General features: G+C 43.1%; 1 protein-coding gene across 1 annotated transcript in view; it reads right to left on the bottom strand.

The window, feature by feature from the left end:
• Positions 1-25059, bottom strand: part of MID2 (midline 2) — a 198628-nt gene that overhangs the window by 160080 nt on the left and 13489 nt on the right. The gene's annotated exons all lie outside the window — the stretch shown is intronic.

Genomic DNA, 25059 nt, shown 5'->3' with positions numbered 1-25059 from the left:
TACCACTATATTACCGACAGTGACTTACCTGTTTTTCAAAAGCTCAGGCAGTAACTCATTCCTAGATCTGAGACCAGAGACCCTTTTCATCAGAGATGTCAGAATCCTGATGCCTGCAAGCTACCTATCCGGCTACCTCGTCCCGATTCTGAGGCCTTCTACAGCCAACTTACCTGATTTCCGACTCACAGAGCTTGCAAACCCAACTCCCCATGCACTGGCTATTTTGCTTCCAACCTTTTGCTGCCGGGGGCCTTTTCCATGACCTCAGCAATCTGACCTCTCTGATGGGAAAGTAGGGCAGGGTGTTTTTGTTTTTCTCAGATGTAGTCTGTCCCTAACGAATGAACCAGCTCAGCGATACCTTTACTGATACACATACAAAATAATGAATGTTTATCAATAGCTGCAATTACAGAACAGAGACTGCATGTCAGGGCACATCGCCAGGCAACACCACATCTGCTACAAAGGCTGTGTGCTGACTCCGGATTTTCCACTTTGTCTCAGCTGTCCCCAAGGGACCTGTCATAATCTCTCATAGTCTTCAGAAGTCTGCATCAGCAGCTGATCAGAGACATATTTTTTTGTTTTAAAAAGTGTGCTCCCTTTCCCTTTTTCCTCATTTGCATCCCTTTGCAGAATAGGTGAATTTCCCCCCCCCCCAACACATCATCATGCATACCTGTGTGTACCAGCTGCAAAAAAAAAATACTCCCCCTTTGCTGCACCAAATTACCTCTGCCTTGAGCTCGCTAATGGCCTTATGCAAGCCACCTTCGCCGAGCCTCAGCACCTCGGCCCCGTCATCCACCCCCCCCCCCCACATCTGAAATAGAGGGATACGAATTACTGACCTATTTTACAAGGTTGTTGCAATGGCTCCTGAGATAATGGCTACAAAGTGCTTTGATGAATGTAAAGTGCTATATAAATGCTAATCATCAATATTACGAAGGCAGGATCCTGCTCTCCCTTTGAGATATGCCAGGAAGCATAGCTGTCAACTTTTCCCTTTTATTGTGAGGAATCCTATTTGGAATAAGGGAATTTCCCTTAAAAAAGGGAAAACGTTGGCAGCTATGCCAGGGAGACTCTGCTCCCATTCTCTGTTGGTGGCTGCAAGAGGCAAATCCTTTGCAGTTGTGGTTCAAAGATTCCGGAAGGCCCCCCCCAAGAGACCTGACAGTAAGTCAGTCAGTCAATCTTTATTTTATTTTTCCAATCATAAGTCACAGCAGAAAAAGACCTGCCTGTCTAGCCCAGCACTGGGAAACTCATAGCCCTGGAAATGCTGCTGTAACTACCACCATCCCTGGCAATGGGCTAGGTCATCTAAGGGCTCCGCTAGAAGATCTGTTTATTCATCATGATTTGCTTGCATGAAGTTTACACAAAGGTTAGACTATGGCTGGGCTTTATTGAGCATTCGTTCTGATTTGTTTGCAGGGAGGTTATACAATAGTGAACATCCGTTCTGAATTGCTTGTGCAATGTGCTACATTTGTCCCACACTTTCTGGTGCCATTTCACCATCACTTTCCTGACCACAGGAAAAGTCTTGTGCTTTAACTGCAGAAAACCTGCAGGAGGCATCCTAAGGTTGATAGGAGCTGGAGTCCAGAAACATCTGGAGGGTCGCGGGTTCCTCATCTCCCCCCCCCCACCGGCCTATGCTTTCAAAAGTTAGCAAACACTGCATTATTTAAACTGTCCTTCCGTCTGGATTGATTTTGGTACCCCGTTGACAAAAGGCCAACTTTTTACTTGGCTTGACTGTTGATTGTTCTCTCCTTTTCGTTCTTGATCATTTTGCTCTTTTTTAAAATCACACATTAATTATAACTGTACAGTCATACCTCAGGTTGAATGCGCTTTGGATTAAGTGTTCGAGTTGCGCTCCGCGGCAACCTGTAAGTAACGGAGTGCATTACTTCCAGGTTTTGCCGCTTGCATATGTGCAGACACTCAAAATGACGTCACACGCATGCGGAGAAGCGGCGAAAAGCAATGCGCACGTGCTCAGATGTGCCGTCGCTAGTTACGTTTGCTTCTAGATGCGAACGGGGCTCCGGAACGGATATCCGGAACTCGTATCCAGAGGTACCACTGTATTCCACTTTGAAAGCAGCCTATACATTTTATTAAGTTAACTTAAAAATAAAATAAAATTATCCCTTCCTGGGGGGCGGGGAGACAACAAAGGGGGGGCATTAAAATATACTGTGAAACACTAGGTTCGTTCAAAATCCCATGAAGGAAAAGTATCTAGATACATATACCAAAAACAAAGAGTTCCATGGCTACATTTTTTTTACCCTTTAATGAATTTTTAAATTACTGCTTTACAGCATTTCAAGATTCTTTTGTACTTTTCAAAGATATATTGCTCTGTTTTTAGACTGCACACTGTATTTATTTATTTATTTATTTATGATTGATTGATTGATTGATTGATTGATTGAATAAATAAATCCAGATTTTGGTACCATAATTTTTATTTTAACCCTCCCTCCAAAAAAAAATCCTCTAATAAGAATAAGGAGATATACACAATTCCCCTCCCTGAGTTGCTACGCCCAAGACATGCAACCCGCTATACTCATTCTGCGTGGCCTTTATTCCAAAACCGAAAAATCCCCTAGACAGCTCACCATTAAAAAAATGAAACTAAAATTAGTACATAATCATGAGGAATAATGGTTTGGCTTGTTGTCTGAACTCTGAGCCTGTAACATGCAGTGCCATATTTCAAACGCAGGCCAAATCCAGACTTTTCTCCCTCTTGCAGCAGTTGTGCTATATGATTTTTAATTGTATTTTTATTGCTTTATTGTTTTTTGGGAGTATTGTATTTGATTGTATTTGAATCCCATTGGCTACAATATAAAATGCCATAATAAATAATACAATACAATTTAAGAGATAAAAGACGCACTAGAAAATGCATTTTAAAATATGAATAGTTAATGCATTGCACCTGGTGTTAACAGCTGCTGTTCCCACTGTTCTTCACTGGCACATTGCAAACCACCTGAAAGATACTTATGCACCAGTGGTGGCCTGCAGACCACAGTTTTGGGAAGCCCTGCTCTAAGAAACCCACAAGCGCGCATGAAGTAAACCAGCCCCCTCCTCCCCTGTTGTTTGTCCTCAGCATCTGATATTCACCGGTATTCTTCCTTGGTACGGCCAGACTCTGTTTAAGTATCCCAGCCATTGACAAACCTCACCTCCACGGATTATTCTACTCCCCTTTAAATGCAAAGCTACTGAGAAGTTCATTCAGATAATTTTTAAACCAACCAGCCTAATTCACACTTCCCAGATTAACACAGTTATCCCATGGACTGTGTTCATCTCTATGAATTTTGCAAACCGGTTGTTGGCACTAAAAAATGCATACTTTTTAAGGGGAGTATTTTAGGAAGTACACTGGGGGGAATTCAAATGCTGTGTGTGTGTGTGTGTGTGTGTGTGTGTGTGTGTGTGTGTGTGTGTGTTATTAAAAACAATGCAGAAAATGAGATGGAACAGACTTTTGTTTGAACATATGTGAAACTGACACAGACCTAGAAATACACCCAATCCATCCCCATTATAAAGTCATTTAAATAATGAGATCCAGGCTCACATAGCCTCAGCAATGTTGCTGCATCTGGTGTCCTCAGATCATTCAGTGTTCCCAGGCAGGTTTTTTACATTCCCAATTTGCCAACACACACAGTCACACAAAGCCTCTCTCATCAAACAAGGGGTCATACAATTACTGAAAAGCTCTTCAGTCTCGTTTTTTGCTCACAATGCCAGCCAGGCCACCTTTTTATCCACCATTTCATCCCCTCTTGCTCCAAAAGGATAACATATCATTTGTTTAGGAAAACATCATGGCGGAGATGACTGGCAGAATTTGAGACCTGGGAGAAGAAAGGATTGAAGAAGATTGGAAGAAATTTAAGATTTATCTACAAAAATATTGTGATTTAGAGGAATGTTAATAAGGATGCTTGGTTATAAATAATTGGCCATCACTAAATTGGATCGGAAATTGACGATAAATGAGATTAAGAGAAACAAAAATTTGTTGGAGAATTGTTACACTATATTGAATTGAGTGGTTATAAATTTGCAAATAAGATGATAATTTGCTTGAAAAAATTTATTAACGATGTAAGTGGGAGCGGGAGACGTGAGGAAGTGCAAAGAAGTTATGAAATTTTGTTAAAACAAAGCAATGCTGTTTATTATCTTTGTATTTCTTTTATAAAAAACCCTAATAAATATTTTATAAAAAAAAAAGGAAAACATTATACTGCATTATATACTGGGATATATGCTGTAAAGATCAAGTACGGTATGGTTGTACGTATTCTACTCTACTCAGAATTCTACTCTACGCATTCTACTCAGAATAGATGCACACTGAAATTTGTGGGCCTTAGTAAAGCAATGTGTACTAATTTTAACTGGGTCTACTCTGAGTAGGATCGGATGCAGCCAATTATAATTTGTTCCAAAAGGAAGTTGATTATGCTGTTTGTTCTGACAACATCAAACCTTTCCCCTGATGGCATGAAAACAAACACTTCTTTGACTTGGCAAATGTGCTTGCGAGGCAGGGCTCCTAACAATAAAATGTTTCGGCTAATGTTTAGCAGTGATGTTTAGTGTTCTGTTTGCTTAGTCTGATTGGATTAGCCCTTGCCGGGAAGCAAAGACTTTTTTTTTTTTAAGTAGGTCACACCACTCCAGATACAAGACATGCCACTTAGAAAGCCCAGGGAGCAATGCTCATCTGCGTTCAGTGGGTGCATAGAACACACACTCGCACACAAAAAAGCACTTTTTTTTTTACACGGCGTCAGGTGGTAAGATTCACAGTACATTTGTTAAGATTTAAAGAAAAGGCTGTAAAAGTCAAAACGGAGCAACATCCACAATCCGCGGCTCTCAGACAGACAGAGAACAGAATGGTACTTGACAGCAGTTACCTGTGCATGAAAGTTTTATGGGGAATGGGGAAAGGAGATTATGGGCTCCTTCCACCTTCTGATGCTTGCAACTGCCAAAACCAGGCAATCAAAACTTGTTAACTGCAGAAATCCTATGGATTCTACCATGCATTTGACAAAGCAGGCTCTTGTCCACAGTGGCTCATTAAGATGCCACAAGAGCATTTTCTGGTTTTGCTGGAACAGAGAGCACAGCTGCCCCACTAAACATTTCTAGATGTTGACATTAAGGGGCAAGCCAAGTGGCCACAGGGAGAGGACTCCCTGCCCAACAGACTTTACTGAGGTTCCCCAGAAGGATTCATTGAATAGAAACCAGCAGCTTTTACTCAAGTCTAAACTGGAGGTCAGCAACTGACAGCCCCTGAACCAAACCCAACCTTCATGGGAAATCCCTGTGTTGGATTCCCTGTACAAGCTTCCTATAGGCATCTGGCTGACTCCTTGTGAGAACAAGGTGCTGAATTTGAAGGACCACTGGCCTGATCCAGCAGTGCTCTATACATTGGGTTAGCTTGCTGTCTGATCTCTGGGCCTTTCAAACAGTGGTGGGGAATCCGTGGGTTTCTAGATGCGGCAGGACTACAACTCCCATCATTCCTGTCATGGCAGATGAGACCAATAAGAGTTGGAAGCCAACAACATCTGGAGGGCCACAAATCCACTACTGCTTGCTTTAGAACATACAGCTATTGTATTTCAGGCATACTTGCTGCAACCAAAGCTGCTACAGATGTGATTTAAACCAATTCAGGAGACTCTGAATTCTGCCAAGGAACATGGGGATAAACAGTAGTGAAGGAACTGATGTCTGTGGGTAAAAAACCTGTCCACAGATTACTTTACTGTGAAAATTATTGTTACTGGGTTGACTTCACCCCCAGAAGCAGGTAACATTGCCTCTCTAAACAGATAGATGCCAACAGCAAAATATGAGTAAACCCACAATTTACGCACATTAAGCATTCAACTTTACACATGTGGCAAAAAATTAAAAGGAGTGGAAAGAGGGCAGGATTCTGGGAAAGATGACTTTGGCAATCCCACCTACCATTGAACCCAATGGGTTCTAACTTTATGCTGTAGGTATGGGCCCTGGAAACAAGTTGTGGAACTTGGCCACATTTAAGAAGGGGCCCCCTCCCAAAAACTAGGTGCTGACCGTTAACTGCATTCTTGGGAGGCCTAAGGACGTGGGCTAACTCACAGATTTTTGTATTGCAACATTCAGGGCAAACTAACAGTAATAAAGATCTCCCAGTTTATCTGGCGTTTTCATTTCTTCTTTGAGGAGAGAGGAAGTGGTGCTTAATTATTATTACCCTTTCCCCAATCTAAATCCAAAACTGCTATTAGTTTGGGGGGGGGGGGAGAGAAGAATGAGAGGAAGAAAGAATACTGCAAAATATCTTTGAGCTACTCTGCTTTCACACACACACCCCGCCCCATGTCTACAAGCAGTTTGCGGGGTGGGGAGTTAAATTGGATAAAGCACAAAAGACCTTCCCCCTGTGTAGTCCTTTCTAGTTCTTTGCTTGGGGCTGGATTAGCATTTATTCCCCCCTCCTCAGCCACAAAAGTTCCTGGTGTGGCGTATATACTACTAAGCCTAGATGGTACCTGCCCACAGGTTTATAATAATAAAAAAGACACACAAGGTAAAATGGACAGGGAGGGAAGAGGAAAATTTCAAATCCCAAGTTCCAAACCACAGATCTCTCAACATTGCAATTCATTTGGCTCTTGAAAGACTGCTCCATGGCTGCTACTCCGTCTGCTTACTAAACACTTAAACTCAGTCTCCCTCCTCTCCCATCTAACACTCTCAAAAAAGCAATCCAAATACTTTAAAGTCTTTTTGCCAAGTTCTGCTTTCAAAACAAAAACATGAAAGCTGTACATAATGGACTTGCACCCTGACTAAGTTGCTAACTTGCACCCACCCCATTGATCTCAAAAGGATCTGAGTTCAACTAATTTACAAAACAATCTTAACCACGTTTATTCAGAGGTCCTGTTGAATTTAAAAGGGGCTTACCTCCAGGAAAGTAGAGTTAGGATTGCAGTCTTAGGCTGGATTCATTTCAATGTTGTGGGATGCGGAACATACAAATGCTGATACCAATTTGCACATCAGTGTTTGCAAGGATTATTTCTAGGAACATTTGCTTCATACAAGATATATATCTGTATATACATGGACACACGTTTTCAAATACAGTGGTACCTCAGGTTACATACACTTCAGGTTATAGACTCTGCTAACCCAGAAATAGTACCTCGGGTTAAGAACTTTGCTTCAGGATGAGAACAGAAATCGTGCTCCGGCAGCGTGGTGGCAGCAGGAGGCCCCATTAGCTAAAGTGGTATCTCAGGTTAAGAACAGTTTCAGGTTAAGAACGGACCTCTGGAACGAATTAAGTATGTAACCAGAGGTACAATTTTATATAAATCCAGTTAACACCAAACGGTGCATACAAGTTGGACCTACAACAAAATGTGGAATTTCAGCCAGTTATGCCCTTTTCCAGTATGTTCCATTCTCTTCCTCTCCTACTCTCTCTCTCTCTCTCTCTCTCTCTCTCACACACACACACACACAATTTCCAAACCCATTGAAAATGCTCAGTTCTCATGGGATGTTGTTGAGTATCTGCCTTCCCCCTTTGGGATTGTTTCTCCCTAAGGTTATTTTTTAGGACTTCTACAAACCTCAAGGTGCCCATATACCTGCTGAATCAGTGGAGGAGGATGCAACTGGTAGGGCAGGAGGGCAGAAAGGTCCACAGGGGACAGAGCCAAAGCCAAAGCCAGACGGAACTAACTCGTTCTGGTTTTCTCTCCATCCTCCTCCGAGCTGAGTTTTACCAAGTCAACACTAACACTGAGGCAAGGAGGGCACTGGCAACCAGGACCACCTTCTGAACAGGTTATAAGTGAGGAGGTAGACAGGTGGGGGTTTTCTGGGGGAGGACAGAGCTCCACTCACCCTAATAAATCAGCCTCCCAACTACAGGTTCCTCTTCCATCTTCTGTAGGGGTCAGCAAACTTTTATAGCAGGGGGCCGGTCCACTGTCCCGCAGAACGTGTGGGGGGCCAGACTATATTTTGAAGGGGGGGAAACGAACGAATTCCTATGCCACACAAATAACCCAGAGATGCATTTTAAATAAAATGACACATTCTACTCATGTAAAAACACGCTGATTCCCGGACTATCCGCGGGCCAGATTTAGAAGGCAATTGGGCCCAATCCGGCCCCCGGGCCTTAGTTTGCCTACCCATGATCTTGTGCATCAGCTGGGTTGTTTAGGCTCATTAGAACAAGAACTCAGATAATGTTTATTTCTGCAGTTCTTAATTCTCGTTGGTTTTTACGTCTTCATAAGGCCTTTATGATTCCTGTTATAACATGAAGAGTTTCATTTCTTCAAGCCACTTATTTATCATTTATTCAATTGCATTTCTGAATCACCTCCCATAAAATATCTTGAAGCGATTTCGCAGTGACAAAACACCAGGAATAAAAACAATTAAAAACAAAATGATTCCATTTATTTATATACATATATATATATAAAGCAATTCCAAATTTCATGCTGGTTTATTGATCTGGGACCGTATTTTATATTTTACTGTTTAAGTAGGGTCATTTTTTTACTGGAGCTAGTAGTAAGCTGCTTTGCGAGGGAGTTTTCTTTAAAAAAAGAAGAAGCAGGGTATACAGATTTAAATAAATAAATAAAGGATAGCTCCAGTTCACCATTTTACCTGCTATTCCAAAAAGAAGGGTGGGGAAGCAACACAAATTTAAATTGCAGCAGTTTGTTTTTAAAGAAACACAGGAAGCTGCCAGGGGTATTGTAGTGGTTAGAGTGTCAGTCTATGACCTCAGAGACCAGGGTTCAAATTGCCACTTGGCCATGAAGCTCTCTGGGTCACTTTGGGCCAGACACTATCTTCCCACAGCCTAATTTATCTCTCAGGATGAAATGGGGAAGAGGAAAACCATGTACACCACTTTAAGCTCCTTGAAGGAAAGGTGGGATTCAAATGTAATCAACCAATCAATCACTAAATACGTACCAAATCAGACTACATATTGGTTCAATTAGCCTAGTATAGTCTATACTGAGTGGCAGTGACTCTCCAGAGTATTAGACCGGGGGTGTCTCTTTACAACAACCCTGTAAGGTAGGCTAAACTGAAAGAGAGGGCTAAAGGTCTAAAGGTCTGAGTGGGCAGCTGAGTGGGCGCTTGAACTCAGGTCTCCTTCCCTTAAGTCTAACACGCTAGTCCATTAACAAGGAATACAAGCCAGATAATGTAAATTATGAACTTAGAAGGAACCACACAATCTCAAAATTGCGCACAGATCCTGTACCAAGGAAAGCTGAATTGTACAAGTGCAATCGGAGTTATTTTAACTAAGCAGCTTTCTGCACGCATGAGCTGTATCCATTTTCCCCATAAAGTGGTCTGAAGAAATAATCTTATTTGTTTGCCAAACACCCCAGCTTTCGACTTCAGCAGAAGCGCTCAAGCCATTGTGCAATATTTTAAAGACAAAACAAACAAAACACTAACAATCAGAGTATGCTAAAATAACGAAACAGCAGCAGAGAAAGATCACAGAACACACCCAATTGCTAATGGAATTCTAGGCTGCATCAACAGAAGTACTCAATAAAGGGAAATAATGGTCGCATTCTATACCGCCGGTATAGAATGACCCCATCCGAAGTACTGTGTCCAGTTCTGGGCACAACAGTTTAAAGAAGGATATTGGCAGGTGGGAACCTGTGCAGAGTAGAGCGACCAAGATGATAAAGTGTCTGGAAACCAAACCAGGTATGAGAAACAGCTGAGAGAGTTGGGAATGTACAGCCTGGAGAAGAGAAGACTGAGAGATTATATCAGGGGTCGGCAACCTAAGGCCCATGGGCCACAAGTGGCCCACGGGGGTCGTTTAACTGACCCACGAACTGCCCACGAACCAAGCCGCCCACTTGGCGAGTCCCCACCCACTGTGCTAAACCAGTGCAGTGCAGCGCGGGGACTCGTTTCCGCGGTGCTGGAAATTGCGTCTGCACAGACGCTGGAAATTGCGTTTGCGCAGACGCCAGAAATCACAGGCACACGCACGGTCCAGCCCACGGAGGGATCTCCGCTGGAGTGAACCAGCCCAGGCGAGGTAAACCTTGCCAACCCCTGGATTATATGATATTCCACTTCAAAGATCTGAAGGGATGTCACATGGAAGATGGAACAAGCATGCTTTTGCTGCTCTACAGGACCCAAAACAAAGGATTCAAATGGTAAGAAAGGAGATTTTGACTAAACATCAGGAAAAACTTTTTAACAAGAGCTGTTCAACAGTGGACCGGTCTCCCTTGGAAGGGGTGCACTCTCCTTCCTTGGAGGTTTCTGAGCAGAGGTTGGATGGCCATCTGTCATGGATGCTGTGATTCCTGCATTGCAATGGGGTTGGACTAGACAGCCCTTGGGATCCCTTCCAACTCGACAATTCTATGAGCAGGGGGACTAAAAGCAATCCAAACAGGTGTGCCCAATGCTTGCCTAAACAAACATTTCTTCGCACAGAAAGGCAAAATACCATATTAAATTAAATTAAATTAAATGACCAATTAATCATTAAACATAGAATATGTATTAGTTGAATAACCCCATCTGAACACAGGATTCAACCCACCCTCTGACATCTGTAACTCACTAGGCATTGCTATTTTTGCAAACTTAAGGACTAGACTCGGTGGGGGACGAGACGGGACTAAACTACATGTAGAACTCATGCCGGCTGTTGACCTACATCTTTTCCTGCATCTCCCTCGAAACAATTGAAAAACGATGCGTAACATGATGTCATTCTGCTCACTTCACTCACTCACACACACACACACACACAGAGAGAGAGAGAGAGAGAACTGGCAGGCAGTGAAGCAGAGTGGAGGTGGGAAACACGGAGACTCATGATGTCACATCACGTGAGATATCAGGGAAATGTCAGGGGGTGGGATACGATGTGGTAGCAGTCATGCATGTAAGGTAACACATGATCTATCCCCAAGTCCTAGGCCTGCTGCCAAATGCCTGCACTGAAGCAACGCAATTGCAGAATCATGGAGAGTGCAAGCAAGTGCTCCTATAGGGTGTACGCACCCCTTGGTCCCAGCTGTGAGGATCTTGTTGCTTCCAGCTGGCCAAGAACCACAACCTTTTATTATTGTTTTCCTCGTTGTCTTTTACATCAGCCGTTTGTCTCCTGGATGGGAAAGTGCAGAAACAAATCACAGCTCTCGAAACTCCTTTCTGCCAAAAGGGAGAGAGGCTTATAAACAGGCCTGTAAATCATCCAGCTGTGCGTAAGGACACTGCAACTAGAAACGGATTAGAAGCAGTATCATAAAAAATATTATCATTTGGAGGCAGAGTCATGATGGTGGCATGGGAAAGAAGAAGGGGGAAAAACACCTGCCACTTGCCAAAGAGCTCCAGAGGGCAGATGGTGAGAGAGGGGGCAGCAGAGTCCCATTCCCGCCCCGCCCCCCCCCCCATCTCCTGCCTTTTCCGTTGCACTATCCTCAGAAATCAGCCCTGAGTGCTCACTGGAAGGACAGATCCTGAAGCTGAGGCTCCAATACTTTGGCCACCTCATGAGAAGAGAAGACTCCCTGGAAAAGACCCTGATGTTGGGAAAGATAGAGGGCACAAGGAGAAGAGGACGACAGAGGACGAGATGGTTGGACAGTGTTCTCGAAGCTACGAGCATGAGTTTGACCAAACTGTGGGAGGCAGTGGGAGACAGGAGTGCCTGGCGTGCTCTGGTCCAGGGGGTCACGAAGAGTCAGACACGACTAAACGACTAAACAACAACAAACAATCTTGGCTCACCCCAGAGACAAGCCATCTCCAAATTCCCTCCCTACACTGCTTGATGTGATCGAGGGAAACCAGAACAGCAGAGTTTTGGGGTGGTGAAGAGGATATAGGAGAATGATTTGTCCCTTGGTGGTAGGTAGAGAATGTTGGAGAATTCGGACGAAAATGGAAAACATAGCAGAAGTTGCAGATGTCCTCCAATTCATCCCATAACCAGAATGGAAATCAATCCAGCGAACATGATCAAGATTTGCTTTTGTTGTCTGCAATGATTTGTAACTGATTGCATCCCCCACCCCTTTGCACTGTGTGTCTGTTGCACTGAAATGAATGCAGTGGAATAATTAATATATCTAATGAATCACATAACTTGCAGACAGCAAGACAAATAATGCAGTTTTTGATGGGAGGACAAACTGCAGTGAAATGGAAACATAAATAAATACAGTGCATTACAGGAAATGATACCTTCTTATCAGGGTTCGAAATTAGCAGGACGCCAGGCGTATTTTGCACCTAAAGATTCTCCATTTGTGAGCACCTCTAAAAGTCTGGGTGCTATTTTTTGCGCCTGGCTGACAAAGAAGGATTACTGAAATGTATGGTGCTTTGAAGCCTTGAAGTACCGTATATGTTAAGGATAGACAATATGTTAAGGAGTTTAAGAATAGAGAGTGGAGTGTTTTGAAAACTGAAGTATGGTACCAATATTTTTATTGTCAACACCAAATTAAAGATGTATTAATAATTTCTGCTAAAATGTGATATTAACAATGTGTCACTTATGTAACTTGCAAATTAATTCATGCTTATCAAAATAATAAATAAAACATGTTGCTGACCCCCCCCCCCGGTGTTTCAGCACCCAGAAGCCAGGTTCCAGAAGCCACTTGGCTCCTAGCTTTTCTATCCCAGTTTCTAACACTGCTTCTTATATCCCTAGGTTGGAGGAGAGAGAGGAGACGTGAGAATCCAAAGTGGGAGCTGCAACAAAATGTTGCAGTGCATCCTAGCCTCCTAACAGGAGTGTTCCTGTTCATGGCTGCAGCCGGCCTGCTATGCCTCCCTCCAAGATACTGTTAAGGAGTCTCTATCTGGGCATTCCACTCCTTGTTCCTGAGTTTCCAGATGATACACAACATGTCTTCGCTCTGGATGCTCAGTTCCCCATTAGGCTGTTTGCAGAGAGGAGGGTGGACACATTAATTTATTAAAAAAAAATAATTGTGTACTTCTGCCCATTTCGAGAGTTCTCTCAAGAAAGCTGACAGCCCACTTCTGTTTCACAGTGGCCCCATTTTGGCTCAGATCTTGTTGGCATTCATCACCCAAGTGTGCTATTAGAGGAAGCAATAGTTAAATGTTATGGAATTCACTGCTGCAGGATATAGTGTTGGAAAATACCTTAGCTGCCTATTTAAAATACATGGTAATGGAAGATGGTTCTATCAATGAAACTATGATAGCTAAAGCAGAACATCCAGGGTCAGCTGTAGTATACCTCTAAATACCAGAATCTAGGAACTAAGCAAGACTAAAGGAGCTCTTCCTGGAGGAATATTGCTGGCCATTGTTGGAAACAAAACGCTGGACTAGATTAACTCCTGGTCTGATTCTTACAGACTTGTCCACACTGGAGCAAAACGTGGATTTGTACCAACCTATCTCCCTATTAAATTAGGAGTATCCACATGGCATCCTCCCTATCCCAGTATCGTCCCACACCTTTCCACTTTAAATGCAGGGTTTTTGATCCTGGACATTTCACACTTTCCAATGACCAAAAAATCCCACACTTAAATGAGGAAAGGACCTGGGTAACACTGGGACGGAGAGGACATCATGTGAATGCTCCTAATTTAATAGGGAGATAGGCTGGTACAAATCCACATTTTGCTCCTGTGTGGACAAGCCCACTGTCCGTTGCATGGCCGGGGAACCTGTGGCCCTCCCAATGTTGCTGGACTACAACTCCCATCATCCCTGACAAGTAGTAGCCATGATGACTGGGGCTGATGCGAGTTGGAGTCCAACAATATCTGGAGGGCCACAGGCTTCCCAGGCCTGGTCTATTGGTGTAGGTCACAGCGTTGAGAGGTATGTACATGTCAACTTGCCCATCACACAGCATGGAGACTGAGAATTTTGTTACTCCAATTCACCACCAAAGAAATGAAGCTGCCTTCAGCCGATGCTGGAAAAATAAGAGGTAAGTAGCTAAAACTGGGCAAATATGCCCCCATCCAAGTTTGTGGCTACCGCTCAGTGGTAAAACATATGCCTTGCATGCAGCAGATCCTGGGTTCAAATGCTAGCACCTCCAGTTAAAAGGGTTCCCAAGAACGTTAAGAACCCAGGAGCCTGCTGGATCGAACCAGTGAGCGGCCCATGTAGTTCAGCATCCTATTTTCACTGTAGCCAATCAGATGCCTATAGGGAGCCCTCAAGGTGGTTCTGTACTCAACAGCACTCTCCCCTCATGCAGTTTCCAGCAACTGGCATTCAGAAGCATACTACTTTTTTAATCTATGGCTTTTCAAACTGCACTGGCTCCCGGTAGAGTACAGGGTCAGATTTAAGGTGCTGGTTTTGACCTTTAAAGCCCTTCACGGCCTAGGACCCTCGTACCTACAGGACCGCCTCACCCAGTATGCCCCACGGAGAGCCTCAAGGTCCATAAATAGCAACACCCTAGTGGTCCTGGGCCCTAAGTAAGTTAGATTGGCTTCAACCAGAGCCAGGGCCCTGCAGGATCTGATTTCTTTCCGCAGGGCCTGTAAGACAGAGTTGTTCCGCCTGGCCTTTGGCTTGGAGCCAATTTGATTCCCTCCCTCTCTTTTAATATTTTGATGTTTCAATATTTTAATGTTGCATGTTAATTTTGTTTTTAAGTTGTAATCATTCAACTTGTTTTATTATTGCTTGTACGCCGCTTTGAGCCCAGCCTTGGCTGGGCAGGGCGGGGTATAAATTATTATTATTATTATTATTATTATTATTATTATTATTATTATTATTATTATTATTTTCAGCAGTGGAGGTAGAACATAGCCATCGGGATTACTGGCCACTGACAGCCCCTGTGAATTTGTCAAATTCTCTTTTAAAGCCATCCAAGTAAGCGGTGAACACCACATCTTGTGGGAGCAAATTCCAGAGTTTAACTATGCACCATGTGTGGAGAAGTACCTTGTTTTCTTTCTCATGAATCATCCAGCATTCAACTTCATTGAATGTTCACAAGTTCTAATATTACGAGAGAAGAAGAAAAACTTTTCTCTTACCCCCACCACGCATAATTGCATCAACATCAAAAAAGTATCTAAACACTGCCCTCTCACAAAACATCAGGGTGGTGTATAAGTTTCAGGGTGAATCATAGAGCTGTTATCCTGAGGGTTACCGTATCTAATTGAACTTGCAATGCAGCAATCTCAACATGTGGTCCCCCATCCAACTTGAAACCATACCAGACCCTACTTAGCTTTAGCCAAGATGCTAGCCGTTTTATTGGAGCACCACTGACATAACAGATGATGTGAAAGACCTCTGCTCAAGACTCTAAAAAGCTGCTGCTAGACAATAATAATATTAGCCTAGGTGGGCAAAGACTGATCTGTTATAAGACAGCTTCCTGCATATTTAAGTTCGGATGGAGAACAGCAGCAGCTTGGTCAAATAACAGAATTCAATTATATCTACCCAGTGATAGCTCTCCCCATAGTCCCATTTCCTGGTGGATAATATCTGGCTTTGGATGTCATTGAAGTCAGAGTCTGGTTATTCTCTGCAAGAAACAACAAGACTAGAGCACACATTATGATGGAAAGTACAGGAGATTCTCTACCTTATTTCTGTATGTTATGATTTGATATTTTACACTGACTATCATCCATCCTGAGTCTCAGGGGGAAATATGTAGGAAAGGCTTTAAAAGTCTATGCTAAGCATAGAGATACAGAGCATTCCACTTGAATCAGGAAGACATGGGTTCAAATACAAGCTCAACTTTTTATTGGATAGGCTTAGGCAAGTAACCACTTCTGAGTCTGCCCACACAAATATAAAAATGAACTTCGCAGGGGGAGGAGGAGATAAAAATAAGACAAAATAATCTACCTTTTGCAAACCCAATAAAGGAAAACGAAGAAACCTCACAGAAGAAACAGTACTTTGGGCTTTGGTATTGATGGAGTTACACTCCCTCTGAAGGAGCAGGTACGTAGCCTGAGGCTCAGGTGGCCTTCTATCAAACTTGGGCTGGTTGCCCAGCTGTGTCCCTATCTGGACAGGTATAGCCTAACGTCTGTGGTCTATGCTCTGGTAACCTGTAGGTTAGATTACTGCAATGAGTTATACGTAGAGCTGTATCTGAAGGCAGTTCGGAAACTTCAGCTGGTGCCTAATTCAGTGGCCAGGTTGCTCACTGGGGCAAGATGGTTTGAGCATATTACACCAATTCTGGCCCGACTGTACTAGCTGCCAATTAGTTTCTGGGTCCAATTCAAAGTGCTGGCTTTGACATAGAAAGGCTTAAAAGGTTCAGAACCACAATACCTCAAGGATACTTCCTCATATGAAACAACCTAGATGCTGTGCCCATATTCTGAGGACCTTCTTCAACTGCCCCCTCCATCAAAGGTCTGGGTGGTTGGCATGACATGAGAATGAGCCTTTTCGGCAATGGCTCCCCATTTGGGGTGTGCTCTCCCCAGGGAGACTCACCTGGTTCCTTCATTACATCTCTTTATATGTTAAGCAAAAACACTCCTTTTCTCCCAGGCCTTTGGCTAATTAAGTAATCCATGGCCTTTTAAACTATGGGGGCATTCTTTTCATTTGTTACTATAGTATGCATGTTTGTGTTTTTATATTGTAATCCGTCCTGTGATCCTTGGATGAAGGGAGGTATAGAAATTTTATAAATATTTTATATATATATATATATATATATATATATATATATACACTACAACCCCCCCCCCCAAAAAAAAACACAGGGAGAAAATATGCAGTTGGGGCCATGGCTACTCTTTCTTAAGAAGGACACCGTATATCTCTACAATAATGCTTACAAGAGAGCAGTGTATAACTTCATTGATCCATGGGGAAGTGATGTCTTTTGGCAACTGGCGTTGCCATCCGATCTGTAACCTCGCCATTAATGATTTTACCATCAATTGTGGAGAGAACACAGCCTGGAAAAAAAATCGACCCTTCTTCCTCTCCAAGCCTATAATTCCTGTTTTCTGCTCAGCTGCCTACACAGTTCAAAATCTGAATTTCTTAGCAAGATCATTTGTTTTTCTGGAAAAATAGTCAATGGGTTCTTGTTTTGAAGAGCCTTCTCAATTCATTTTGTGTGAAAGAAATGTGTGAAGGTGTGTGCATGAGAACTGAGAGGGAGAGGAATAATATACACAAGAGTGTGTATATGTATATATATATATGTGTGTGTGTGTGTGTGTGTGCGTGCGTGCGTGTGTGTGTGTGTGTGTGTGAGAGAGAGAGAGAGAGAGAGAGAGAGAGAGAAAGAAAGATTAATGCTCTGTCCATTTCCAAGTTTTATGCACTGGTAGTTTGTCAAAAAATGCACAAGGTCACTCCAGTACTGGGTGGGGAGAAGAATTTTAAAAAGCTTTCAATTTCACTGTATCTTTGGAAAATTTCATCAGTACTTTTCATTATGAATACCGTATTTTTCGCCCCATAGGACGCACCGGCCCATAGGACGCACCTAGTTTTTTGGGGGGGAAATAAAGGGAAAAAAATTATTTCCCCCCCCCTCAGGTGCAGGGCTGGGGTGGGGGAAGCCCGAGTTTCCCTGGCCCCAGCCCCCAGAGCAGGCTGCTATCCGCAAGCCGTGGGAGAGCTGCGCGACTTCGCAAGCCGCGCAGCTCTCCCAAGGCTTGCGGATAGCTTCCTGAAGCCTGCATTCGCCCCATAGGATGCACACACATTTCCCCTTCATTTTTGGAGGGGGAAAAGTGCGTCTTATAGGGCGAAAAATACGGTAATTATGAGAAATAATTATTGAAAAATAATTAAGGCAAGCCTGTATGATATGTGTGGAACCCAGCCAAGCAACCAATGGGTTTTCAAAGCCCCTTGTCAGCATCATTTGATGCCAGACAAGACCTATGACCCAGTAGGGGGCTCTATGCCAAATCCTGGAGCCCCCTGCCCCGCTGCTGGTGCTCCTTGCAGTTGCTATCTGTTTTAGTGCTGTGCCAAAAAAATTCTCCTGCATTTTCCCCAACCATCTTCCTTCAATGAATTGAAGCACACACAGAGAGAGAAATTTGGTGAATTTCTCATGTGTGGGGTATGTGGTTATTATTGTGATTGCCATACTTTTGAGGCAGCCAAGGGGTGTTAGCAAGTCTCATTTCTTTCATTCTCACACTCCAATTAAAGTCCAGGGATGGACAGGAACTCCTCCCATGGGGCTTTTTTCAGATCAGAACCTGATCTGGGCAGCCGAGGAAGCTGCAAAGTGCCAGAGAAATATTCACTGGAAAGAAAGCAAGAGTGTGCATGCACACACAGCACTCTCTGTCACCTTGCAACAATACAGCGCATTCAAAACCTTGCACTGACCAGAAGGCTAAAGAAAAATTGAAAATTTCCCAGAGAGAATGAGGCAGAAAAATGTCTCCTTCACAGCGGAGGAAAGCTTTTGAGAAATTGGATGGCAGGTTTTAGCGCAGCACTGGTCTGTTTACCTGCCCTCTTAGAGCAAGCAGTGAGAGGTGCTAGAAAAAGGAGCAACAATCTCCGCACACTAAGGATTTACAGAATTACAATGAAAACAGAAACAGGTGTGGAAACTGCCAATGTTCGCTTCTTTGTTCCACGTCTGGTACAGAAATCAATCCAGCAAATATAATTACCATAGTCTTCATGGTTTTTGCTTTCAGGGTAAAATAATAATAATAGATTATGTCACTCCCCAATTTGCATAGTGTTCCTTCTGCACTGAAATTAATGGGGTGGAATAACATGACGGCAATGTAGCCTGCCTAATTAATGTAATAGATCGCAGAAATTACGTAAGCTATGTAATTTCACTACCGTGAACAATGAAACAAATAATGGGGTTTTTGGCCGAAGATGAACTGTAGCAGAACGGAAGCGACGCTGCATGCAATGAATACAGGATAGAAAAGGAAGCGATGCCTTCTAACATCCCTACCACACACCTTGACTTGTTCCTCTGCGAGGTGGTGCAGATTTGGCTAGAGGGAAAGGCAAGCAGATGTACAGTCACAAGAGTCACAAGGAGGATGTGTGGACACACTCAGGGAGGGAGACACCACTGATAACTGCTTCCCCTAGACCCTGTCTCCCCCCCCCCCATACAAATCCTAGATCCTGTACTGCAAATCCTAGATCCTGTACTGCCACTTCACTCTGCCCCTGAACTTGTGCTGTCCCAACCAAGGACATGGGAATAGTACCCAGCACGGGAACAGAGGCGGGTTATGAAGTTGATAGAAGTTTGAGCATCTGAACTTCTAATCAGGCAACATGCAAAGGCCTCAATCTGACCCCCAAAAAAGATGTTATCCCCAAGCAGGGTCACCTGTTTTCAGCCAGGGAAGTCACTCATTGGTCAATGCCGTAAGCATAGCAGTAAATCCTGAAGTGCTGGCACGCTTCATGACAATCCCCTTAGCTTCTAAGACTACACAATAATCAGAAGGAAGAAAAACTGGAAAAAGAAAATAATAACAATAACATTTATTTATTAAGAAGGAGTCCCAGCAAAAGAAGAATGGACATGGAATATGCAGAAATGGTGAAACCTACCAGAAAAATAAGAAATCAAGATAACAAATGTTTTATAAAAGAATGGAAATGATTTATTGAATATGTATAAACAAGCTGTAAACAGATAAGAACATTGGCAGGATGATTGTAATTACCTGCAGTTTCATAAGAGTATACAGCGGGCGCTCGGGTTGCGAACATGATCCGTGTGGGATACACGTTTGCAACCCGCAGTGTTCACAACCCGCAGCAGCGCGTCTGCGCATATGCGGGTTGCGATTCAGCGCTTCTGCACATACACGGCCGCCGAAACCCGGAAGTAACCCATTCCAGTACTTCCGGGTTTCGGCGGGTCCATAACCCGAAAAAACGCAAACTGAAGCGTCTGTAACCCAAGGTATGATTATATATTTAAAGTAGATGAATTAATGAACAAATTAATTTGGATATGCAGAAAATATTAAAAATAAATTTTAAAAACCGCAGAAAGAGGGTGAAGGAAGTCAAGTTTTGAAACGTTAAAATGTCTGTAAGATTATTGCAATGTTTAAAACTGAAAATCTTTCCAAACGAAGTAAGAAGATGTTTTCCTGAAGAAAAACAAGCAGGCCTTGCGAGGAGCAGAACCAAACCTGCCTGCCAGACCCTCCCTCCCTGAAACACCGCAGCCAACTTGGCTTGGCAAATGGAATTCCTCACAGCTTGTTCCCTTATCCTTTTTTGCACAGGGCAGGCCCCAGCATGTTAGAAGCAACAGGCAGAGGGAAAGTTTCTGAGCAGTGTGTCACACACTTTCTAGCCACTGAGGGTTTTTCCTTAAAAGTTCTGGCACAAACATCCCCGCTCCAGAGGAAGCAAACCCAGGCTTGCATTTTGCCTGTGTGTCAGATTCTCACAGAAAGGAACCAAAATAAGCCAGCTCTCAGGAAAACCAATAAAAGGGAGGGATACTTCACAGCCTTCGCCTAAATGAGCTTTCAAGGTTTACATATAAAGTTTAGGAGCGAGACAATGTGAGCAAACGCTGCTCCAGGGAGTGTTGCCTTGGAAGAATTTGAGAGGCTCTAAAGTGGGAGCTTTAAGTACTTGTCAGATGCCTGAGCATAAACAAAATGCTCTCATGCAGACGAGAGAGTGTGTTAATCTCCATCTTACAACAGCGACATGGGCCACCTGCTGTCACTCCAGGCCCATTCTGGGAAGCCCAACACAAGCAATGTACAGAGCAGTCAGTGTTCACCCAATATTCCCCCAGCTCATCTTCTCAGCCATGAACTGCGCTGGCTGCCACTGATCAGCTTCCGGGGCACATGTTCAAAGTGTGGCAGCTGGCATACAAAGTTCTTAATGCAACTTGGAGCCAGGTTACATGAAACTACATGCCCCCTGCAGAGGCCTTACCCTGCCAAGATCACTTAAATCATTTGTGGAAATTCCCCTCACAACACCACACTCCAAAAAACATCATAGAGTGGTGAACCAAAAATGGGCATTTTCTGCTATTGCCCCTGTACTATAGAACCTCCTTCCTCTCGTCATATGCAAAAGCAACAGCCTTCACTTGCTTCAGATGTTTTGTAAAGGTTTGTCTTTTTGTCCAGGCCTTCCCTGCTCCACAAGATCAGACCCTATTTTTATTTGTTTGAATTCCCTGAATTCCTGAGTTCTATCCAACTAATTTTTACTCAGAGCACATCCACACATAATAAAAACTTGCCTTTTACCAAGGCTTTCGCCCCTTAATTTAATGAGTTTTGGGTACTTGTGTCCTCTCTTAGTCGGGCACAATCTGTAAGACCTGTCTCTTATTTGTACAGATGTTTTTTTTAATCAGCTTTGGTTGTCGTAGTGGGTTTCAGTCTGAATTTCTGGTTTTAGCTTGAAAGCTGCCATTGGCCATGGTTCTCTAAGGGTGCAGTCTGGCATTGCTGTATACCTGGTGCCTCTATAGTAACCGAAAGCCCTCTGTACTCTGCATTGGAAGTCAGAGTGGAAAACACAGTTCAATTTAAGTCTATAGGAAAGAGCCAGACTTACGTCATGCTTAGAGCAGACCCCTGAACTTAAGGAGATGTAAGAAAAGTTTTGGTATTTCTCAGAGAAAAGGGCAAATTGTGGTCTCTACCTGCATTTAAGACTGCATATTAAGACAAACATTATAATAAGCATAAAAAAGAAGCATAGATGGATATACACAACCATGAAATTCTGAACTGTAATGACTGACAGACACAGCTGTCAACTTTTATCTTTTCTTGTGAGGAATCCTATTCAGAATAAGGGAATTTCCCTTTAAAAAAGGGAAACGTTGACAGCTATGCTGACAGACAAACTCATTTTGTTACTGAATCTCATGGGTGGGAGAACCTCAAGCCACTGAAAGCAGCCCTGTAGGGCTCTCCATCAGACCTTCAGGACTGTTCCCAGGTCATGACCAGCCTCAGTCCAAGCTTCCTATCCCCCTCAATGGTGCACCTTCTACAACAGCACTGGCTACAATAGTGGACAATGCCTCTTGCTTGTCTGGATGAAACAAGAGAGATGGTGGGTTGAGTGCACGTAGAAACCTCTGATTTTGGGGGCACTGTAATTGGAATACAGCCTAATGTATGAAGATAAGTCGCACCTCTTACTCTACCCAGTTTTGCATCTGGCGCCACCTATTTTTGTCACAAAGATCCCAAAAGGTCATCCATGAGGGGATAAGCTGTTTGGGCTAAAAAAAAAAAAAGGAAAAAGATCCCTCACCCCTGAACATCTGTGACTCTTTTATAAAAAGGATGAAGAACCTAGGGCCCTTTCCCAGACAGCATGGCCAACTGTCAGGGATAATGTGAGATGTATGGGACATCCACATCAGACATTTAAAGTTGATTCAACGCATTAATGACTTCCTCCCAAAGAATCCTGAGAACTACAGTTTATTGGTGGGGACTGTAGCTCAGTGAGGATGAAACTACTGTTCCCATTTAAACTGCTTTAAATGTATGACGTGGATTTGCCTGTTCTCCAGCAACATCTGGAGAACCGCAGGTTTTGTAATGTGCTAGTTTAATATTATACCAAAAAAAAAACCAAAACCCCACCTTAATATGTCCAGAGGACAGTACTGAGGATTCTCCAGCAGGATGCAACAGTCTTGATTGAAATAAGCACATGACTACCACCAAATCTTCATCAAGGATCATATACTTCTAGCATTCAAGCAGTACAGCTTTGGGAGTCATAAACACAATCATATCCAGCAATAACTTTTATTATGCCCAGTGCCATAAAGCAGAGCTTTCCAACCTGTGTGTCGCGACATGCTTCTGTGTCGGCTGCAGTGTGTAATGGTGTCACGCGAACACTCCTCGTGCTCCTCCCAGGAATGGAAAGGGGTTAGTTTAATCTCCGGTTTGCTAGTAAAACTGAATTGCTGTGTCGTGAAATGATGCATGTCTAAAAAGTGTGTCACCAACATGAAAAGTTTGGAAAGCTCTGCCATAAGGAGTGGAATTACTTCCAGTTTGCCCTAAAGGAAGCATTTCTCATTATGGTGAACTGGCAACCCTTGAGTATATAGGCTGAGCAAACCTCACCATGGTCATGACCCAACCAGGCAATTCTTATGCTCTTAAGCAAGAATCTCTTAAAACAGAATTGTCACCCCTTAACTGATCCTGCACATGCACTCCTGATGAAAAATGCAGACTGGAAGACCACATGGATTTATTTTTAAAGCAGACTGTGAGATTAAAGTCAACCCACCACAGCTCTACAACAAGGAGAGAAGAACTCTCATATCACTTATAGTGAAAGAGCTGGAGATCTATTTCTGTATGCAAGAGGAACGTGGGCAGCGCAGACAGTAAAGTATGCCCCATGAATAACCCATTGCAGAAATATTCAGGACCATTATTAGCCTTTCCAGTTGCCTGTGAATGCAGTCTAATTAGCTGCTCTTGGTCACCAAAATATTATTGGCAGAACTGAAAACCAGTTTTCAGGGTTATGCATCTGATGCATTATTTAAAAGACCCAGAAAATAATAGCATCAGTTCTCAAAAATGTTCAGATTTCATCTGCAATACTCCCTCTGTTGTTCTAGTCATTGCAGTTCAGTGTGGTGACAAGCTGCTGCATTCACACGACAATCCAGAGTGCCTACCTTACCATGATTTATCTGGAGAAACAGCATGCCCATGCATGCTTCTTGATCACTCTTACTTTGCTCCTCTTCTGCAAGCAGGATAAACAAATCAAGAAGCACTTGTGACAGTACTGTGACAACAGTATTGCAGAATGAACTGCCCATTGAAATATGAAATGCCCCAACTATATTGGCATGCCACCAGTTTCTGAAGATGCACCTGTTTACATTGGCGCTCCCTTGATCTCTTGACCCAAGTTTCCTGTTTTAATTGCTGTGCTGTTTTAATGTTTCATTGCATTTTAAAAGCATGGATATTTACACTGTAAATGGTTTAATGGGGTTGTTTTATTGTTCCCTGGAACTGTTATATAATTTAATTATTCCTTATTTGAACAACATTGTGCAATTTTTTTAATGTTTTGTAAGCCATTCAGAAGCTGTTTTGGCATTAAACGGTATATTAATTAATTATATCTGAACCAGGATCACAGTTTGCTGCTCTCCAAAGTCATGATCAGGAAGCCAATAAAAGCCATCAACAGCTTACTTGAAGGACTGCCTTATTCCATTCACACCCTTGTGCAAATTACTGGAAACAAACAATGTAGTTTATTGTACAAAACTCACATATACGTACATTACTAATGGATATGACCTCTGCTATTTTTAAGCAGCATTTGAACATGATTTGGCATAGAGTCTACTAGTTTCGAACAGTTACTGTTGATTTTCGGATTCCTGTACCACACTTGAATCGGCGCCTGAATGAGTTTCTCCATAGTCGTACAGTCTACAGCACAGAGGCTGCATGTAGCCCACAAATTCTCAATGGGATTTACGTCCAGGGAATTCCCTGGCCAATCAAGTACCTGTGTTTGCTGCTCTGTCATGAACTTCTTCCCCACTTTCGATGTGTGACAGGGAGCTAGGTCCTGCTGCAATATCCCAGTACCGCGAGGATACCTCTTTTCCAGCTCTGGAATAACTCTCTTTCGTAGAACAGCAATATATTGCAGCGAGTGCATCATTCCTTCTGTTGGCTGCAGGCTCCCAACACCATAATGATCAACTGACTTTTCATGTTTGTTTTGAGTACAGGATTACGAGTAAGATACAAAACATGCTTTGTTTCAATTAATTTGCACAAGGGTATATGCCCTATCATCCATTTTGATCTGAGGAACTATGGAAGAGCGAAATGCTTGTTCCACACTTGCAATGAATCAATCCCTTAGTGT

This window comes from Podarcis erhardii, assembly GCF_964252035.2.
Source record: "Podarcis erhardii genome assembly, chromosome: Z".
Classification (NCBI taxonomy): domain Eukaryota; kingdom Metazoa; phylum Chordata; class Lepidosauria; order Squamata; family Lacertidae; genus Podarcis; species Podarcis erhardii.
This window is presented reverse-complemented; position numbering and strand designations above follow the sequence as displayed.